At 39.0% G+C, this 6454-nt stretch overlaps 1 long non-coding RNA gene across 1 annotated transcript; it reads right to left on the bottom strand.

Annotated features, from left to right (window-relative positions):
- Positions 1-206: 206 nt before the first annotated feature.
- Positions 207-1744, bottom strand: LOC133656829 (uncharacterized). The gene is made up of 3 exons (XR_009827166.1): positions 913-1744; positions 729-799; positions 207-641 (listed from the first exon to the last, which is right to left on the bottom strand). It is a non-coding gene; the product is annotated as an uncharacterized LOC133656829 (long non-coding RNA).
- Positions 1745-6454: the final 4710 nt, after the last annotated feature.

Below are 6454 nucleotides of genomic sequence, written 5' to 3'. Positions count from 1 at the left end.
TCCATCACTCGGCGTCTAAAATTTATTGCTCATTCTCTTTGTGTTCGGCCTCAAAAATGTAAGGTCCTGGATCACAATTTTTCCAAAAGTAATCGTTGTTGGCTCTCAGAAAGTCTGCTTGATTAGCTTTGATGTTGATGGGGAACAGTGGAGGCTGGTGACTTCCAGAATTGAGGAGGCCATTTTTTTCCGCTTGCTCACTTCACTCGCGATGGAATGTTCCCTGTTCTCTTATCTGTCTTTGTGCTGGCCAAAGGCATACTATTTGGAGTGTAAGCTACAGTCAGAAAGTTCTTGCTGATGCAATTCATTGTGCAGAGCTTAGCCTTGTGCCTTCCTGAAGAAATTACATTGCTGTAAGTCTATGAGCCTGCCTGATAATTAAGCTGAGAAATGACATTTGGATGTTATATAAACGCCAAGTGAACATGTGTAAAAGGCAGGAATTTTAATTATGTAGTTAAAAACAATTTTGTTTAGCTTACATTTTTCATTCTTCTACAGCTTCAACATGTAATCACCAATTTAATCAAGTTTAGCATATAAAAAAGATAAGATAACACTTTCTTTATCATATGTAGTTTTATTCAATATATTTAATATAAAATATGTAAAAATATGGTTCCAGTTGGCTTTATCTGCTGAGAAACACAGACAAAATGGAGTGTTATTACTACTGAGAACTAGTGGTGTAACACTGGTAGAGACATCTAATTAGTTCAACTCACATCTGGTTTAGCTGAGGGGCGGCATGCTCTCTCCTGGACTCCACTCCACAGGTTGGTGCTGGCTTCATTTACTGAGAAATACAGGACATGAAATTTTGTGTTATTACTACTGAGAACTAGTGGTGTAACACTGCTATTACTACTGAGAACTAGTGGTATAACACTGGTAGAGATTTCAACCCACCTCTGGTTTAGCTGAGGGGCGAGGGGCTCTCTCCACGACTCCACTCTACGGGTTGCAGCTGGCTTCATCTACTGAGAGACATGAAATGGAGTGTTATTACTACTGAGAACTAGTGGTGTAACACTGGTAGACACCCAGTTCATCCAAAAAGTAATTCAGATTGTACTGCAATTTCTTGAGAGCAAAGTAGTGAGAATACTCACAGGTCGTGTGGATCCAGAACGTGTCCAACTCAGCCATCCATCCCCAGATTTAAAAAAAACTGTAACGTTGATTGCAAAAACGGTCTTGTCTCTGCTTTTTGTTTCCCTTCAACAATTAAAAAAAAAGCCCAAGATCTCAAATTGCGCCAGAATCTCGCCGATTTCCGAGGTCGTTTTAAGCAAAAGTATTTGGCTATATGAGCTATAAACTTCACGGATGATAGCCAGGGGTGTTCTCTAAATTTCCTGAAAAGCACAAGTTGATAGGACACTCGTAGCCACTATGGCGAGTGTTTGTTTGACTGAAGTGGGCGGCGAATTCTCAAAATGGCTTCTGTGTTGATTAGGAAAGGAAAGGATTGATTCCAAATGAACCAGTAGCATGTGATTGGACGAACAAAATGTCAATCTTTCAGCCCTGGACACAATGCATGGTGAGGCCAGGCCTCCGTTGCCCACCCATTTTCAGTGATCTGGCCAATCACATATTGGCATGAAAAAGCATGCATTACATTGACTTCTATGAGAAGCTAATTTCCTAGGGGAGGCCTGGCCTCCCTTAATACAAACTGATAGGGAAATCTGGCCTGTTGCTTTACAATTGCAATATTGGGTTTTAGCCATGGGAACATTTAGATTTATGAACAAAACTAAAATAATATGAATATAAAAAATAAAAAATATGTTTTTTGTTAAAATAAATAAATAAAATAAATATATTTATTGTTTTTTTTAAATCTCTCTCTTCTCTCAAATTATTGGGGAGGCCAGGCCTCCTCCACCTCTATGGAGGAGCCTCCACTGATGGGGAAAGGCTCTGTAGTTCCTAGCGTGATATCGTGTGATCACGTCACTGGCTTCATCTTTATCTCTCAAAAGGGCCAAAGATTGATACTATTTTGATCAGATTTAATTATCCGCCCACTTTGGAAGTCTTTTGGTGTCATAAATCAGATATATATGATTATAGCTTCAATATAGAGGCAACTTTTTTTCCCATTCTACCGCAAAACACTCACCACACTTGGATATGTTGACACATTTTAGTTGTTTGAGGGACATCGATAGAAAATGGATGGATGGCTAGATATTTCTGATGGATTACAAAACTTTAAGGAGGTCATCAGGGAACTAAACAAGGTAGGAATGGTTCCCATACTCTTAATATTCAATGTTTTATCGTTTATACTACACATTGTATTGATGGGCAATCTTATCCGGCGCGCAAATATTATAATAATCTTAATCGGCGGATTCAGGGTGCAGATATTCGCGTGGCGGACGAATATTCGGGTGGCGGACAATCTTATCCAGCGCGCAGCGTGTGCACATATTGGCGGGAAATCTTTTATAATTGATGATGACCCATAATGAGCAGCCAGGTTGCAGACGTCCGTGGTCCTTCACTAAACGTAAGTCATTTGAGTTACATTATATTTTTTTACACAAGCGTGTTTAAAATGTTTGCTCCTAATGGTTTAAAATGTTATACTCCTAAAGGCACACTGTGTAATATTTTAAATTATTCTGTTGCTAGCACTGTGAAAAGTGGATTTGAATGAAGATCTTATCGGTTTAAATTTAAATAAAGGTTTATAATTGTTACAATTTTACTTTATTGAGGAGGAAATTTGACATACTGTATTTCTATTTTGTGCCAACTGTTGCAAGGTGTCTGATGTACTGTAATAGCTCAATACTTTGCAATAGTGTTTAATGTCAGCAATTGTCTTTCAAAAAGATTCACTCCATACTTGGTGGTGGTAACCGTGGTGTACTTGTCGGGAATTGTTGGTGATGAACCCCAAGATGCAGAGACGGCAGGCTTGTTGCAGGAAAACATTACTTTTTATGTCAAAAATAAAATGCAAGAAAACAGGAATCAGGAACCAGGAACCAGGAAACAGGCAAACTGGAAACAGCTAACAGCATACAGCAAATAGGAAGCAGGAAACAGCTAACAATACTCCAGCACTGACTGGAGGGCGAGGCAGGTATAAATAGTAGCCGGCTGATTGACACCAGGTGTGGCCGGGCTGCCAATCAGCCGCAGGTGAGGGGAAACAGCGCTCAGGGACACAAGCAGGAAACTGAACCAAAATAAAAGCGCTGACTGGAAATAAAACACAAACACAGATGAAAACTAAAACATAATCAACCTGTCAGTGACAAGCCTGACAATACTACTATAGTAACAACAGCTGCTCCTGGCCACCCGTGCAGATCTGGGTGCCACCCCTGGGTCTGGGCACGCCACTGCTTTCTTTTAGCAGACTGGACAGTTCAGGAGGAAACCAAGGATTATTTCTACCTTTTCCCTCTGAATTTGCACATTATTAAAAAATATTTCCATGCCAATTCAACATCAATGATGATCCCGGACCAATCGAAAAGCCATAAATCATGATGAAAAGCTTGTTCACGAAAATGCTTAAAATCCATCCACCCATCCATTTTCTACCATGTTTAAGAATACTTTGTGGCCTATTCACTTAAATGTTAGAAGTCCACTTCCTAAACTTGATCTAGTAAAGATGTGGGCTGAATCTACTGATACTGACATCCTCGTCTTGTCTGAAACCTGGCTTAATAAATCCATCTCGGATAAAGATATTGCAATTAAGGGCTATAATGTTTTTTGTTGTACCCGTCCTCGAAAAGGTGGTGGAATTGCAATATGCAGGCAGTGATGCCTTACTGTCACTGAACAATCAGCTATCAACCCTGAATAAAATCCAAGCCCAGATCTAGCTGTAAAATCACAAGGGGTTCTCAAGCACTTAAGATCTAGACCAAGGTTAGGTTGAACATTACCCGACAGAAGAAGCAAAAGAACAATAAAACATTTCTTTTTTTACCAGCATTGAAGGACGTTGCTCATTAACTATACCTAACCCGAGGTGGATTTTCCGGATGAGAACAGAATGATAACAACAATTAAGGACTAAAAAGATATGTGAAATAATGTAAAGTCAATTCTTCAGTTGGTAAGATCCAGTTAAGGCAGTATCTGCCTTTTTGAGGGACTAAAATATGGTGATGCTAATTAGAGTCTCCATAGCTCTTTAACGGGTGCAGCAAAGCCAAAAAGAGGAGGGTAGTTGCTGAATGAAGCATGCGGATTCCCATGTAGCACAAAACAGGAATATTCAAGTATTTATTCGTCCCTGAATTTGACGATTACATTGCGTGAAGTCACGCGTAAACAAGAACTGAGGCCCAACAAAGCAGCACTATGAACAAAACAAAAATGTATTCGTAGTATGTGTGCAAAAAGAGTAAATACTGTACTGTAAAAAGTTTATTATTAAGGGTGTCCGTATCTGATATTGATATCGGATATCAATATCGGATATCAATATTGAATAACCACATTGCATTTAAAAACACACAATTTTTAAGTATAAATTAATTATAATTACTTACATGTTCAACATCTTCAAGTCAGAAGTGTATTAGAAAGGATCCAATAACAAATGTGTCTGCATCATTCAATTCACAGCGTCATGAGTTTAACTTTTTATTTTTAATTACTTGGCGTCGCCAAAAAGTAACTACCACTCCACATCAATTAAAAGAGAGCATAAGTCCATTCCAGATGTTTAATATTAAAGAGGATAGTGTGCTCCTTACCTGTCATTGTTCTCTGTTTGATTAATTTCACTCGATCAAACCTTTTCCAACATTTCACAAAATAATAAAAGTATGTGCTGCGATTTATGCGGGTATCGTATCGCAATAATATCGGTATCGGCCAATATTCGAGTCTTTAATATTAGTATAGTATGTGGGGCGTTCATCCTCTGCCGTTTCTAATACAAAGTAGTGTATAGTACAAACGTAATATGTTGGTAGACTTGCTATGGAAACACTAAAAACTACAACAAAGTGGGCGGGGACAAGACGCTGTCAAAGTGGAGCCAGGTAAAAAAGACCCACCCACAAAACTGCACACCCTGAAGAGACTGTCAGAAAACGGCTTGAATACGGTCTGTAAAACATAATAAATGCAACATTTTGACCAAAGAACCACCATTACATGTTATGTAGACCATATGGGAGTGTTTTAAATGTAGAATTAGTTTTTTATATGACTCCTTTAATACGCCTTATAATCTGGTGCGCCTTGTATGAAAATAGACCCGTTCATGGACAGTGCGCTTTATAATCCGGTGCGCCTTATGGTCCTAAAAACAGGGTACTTGAATTGACTTATACATGTGTCATCTCATAACGACCATAGGAAAATGTGGACCAGACAGGAGAACCCGTTGTTTTTGATTGATTGAGACTTTTATTAGTAGGTTGCACAGTGAAGTACATATTCCGTACAATTGACCACTAAATGGTAACACCCAAATAAGTTTTTCAACTTGTTTAAGTCGGGGTCCACTTAAATTGATTCATGATACAGATAAATTGATTCATGATACAGATATATGTATAGTATATATGATGATTTTGCAAAGCATTAGTTTGCAAATGGTTGGGTTTAAACTGATAAAGCAAGTCTCAGAAGCTCAGGCTGAAGTGAAAGTAGAGACTTGTCAGGGTATTATGCCACTGAGCCAACAAGTTACAGCTGCCATGACCTGCCTGCATCACTAGTCAGGTTTGATCCTCCTAAGGGGAGCTTTGATGGATCCATTGTGTTGCAGACATTCCATCCTTGTGCCAGCTGCATGACATGCACAATGGCAGGACTGTGCAGAGCGACAGCTGCCAGTAGTTGTTCTTTGCATCTCTCATAGGTGATTACATACAAGCAATGACACAAGCTAAACAAAAACTATAAGAATCCAAAAGGATCTGAGGCAAATGAAATTGATAAATACGTCTTAGGTTTTCTCTCTAATATTTCTCAATCGTTATGGCTACAATACACACAAAGAAGCTTACACAAACCATGATCACACAAACCTGTCCACACAGCAGTACTTTCTCACACTGTTTATATTGCACAATTGCAGTTGAATGATGTTATTTGTCTGGAAGAAGTCCCAAGAATTTGTGGATGTGACTTGGGTAAGTGTAATAAAGGTTTCTGGGTCACTTGTTTTGCTTTTGACCTGGTACACACAAGCCTCATTTAACCCCAATGAGCTGGGAAATGATACTGAGGCATTCACAGATTTACGTTTGTACATGAAATCAACCTCTCCCTGTAGGGCATTTAACGCAGGGTTATACGTAACCACAATGTATCCCACAGGGTATGCAATGCATGAACATTTCCACCGAGATGTAAAGTTCAGTTTCATAAGTCACAGTTTGGTCTGGAACGACACACCTTTATCTTGCTTGAGTATCCACTTACAGTTTAATTAATGGAATCAGTG

This window comes from Entelurus aequoreus, linkage group LG09 (genome assembly GCF_033978785.1).
Source record: "Entelurus aequoreus isolate RoL-2023_Sb linkage group LG09, RoL_Eaeq_v1.1, whole genome shotgun sequence".
In the NCBI taxonomy this organism is placed as follows: domain Eukaryota; kingdom Metazoa; phylum Chordata; class Actinopteri; order Syngnathiformes; family Syngnathidae; genus Entelurus; species Entelurus aequoreus.
The sequence above is the reverse complement of the archived record's forward strand: the minus strand, read 5'-3'. Positions and strand labels throughout refer to the sequence as shown.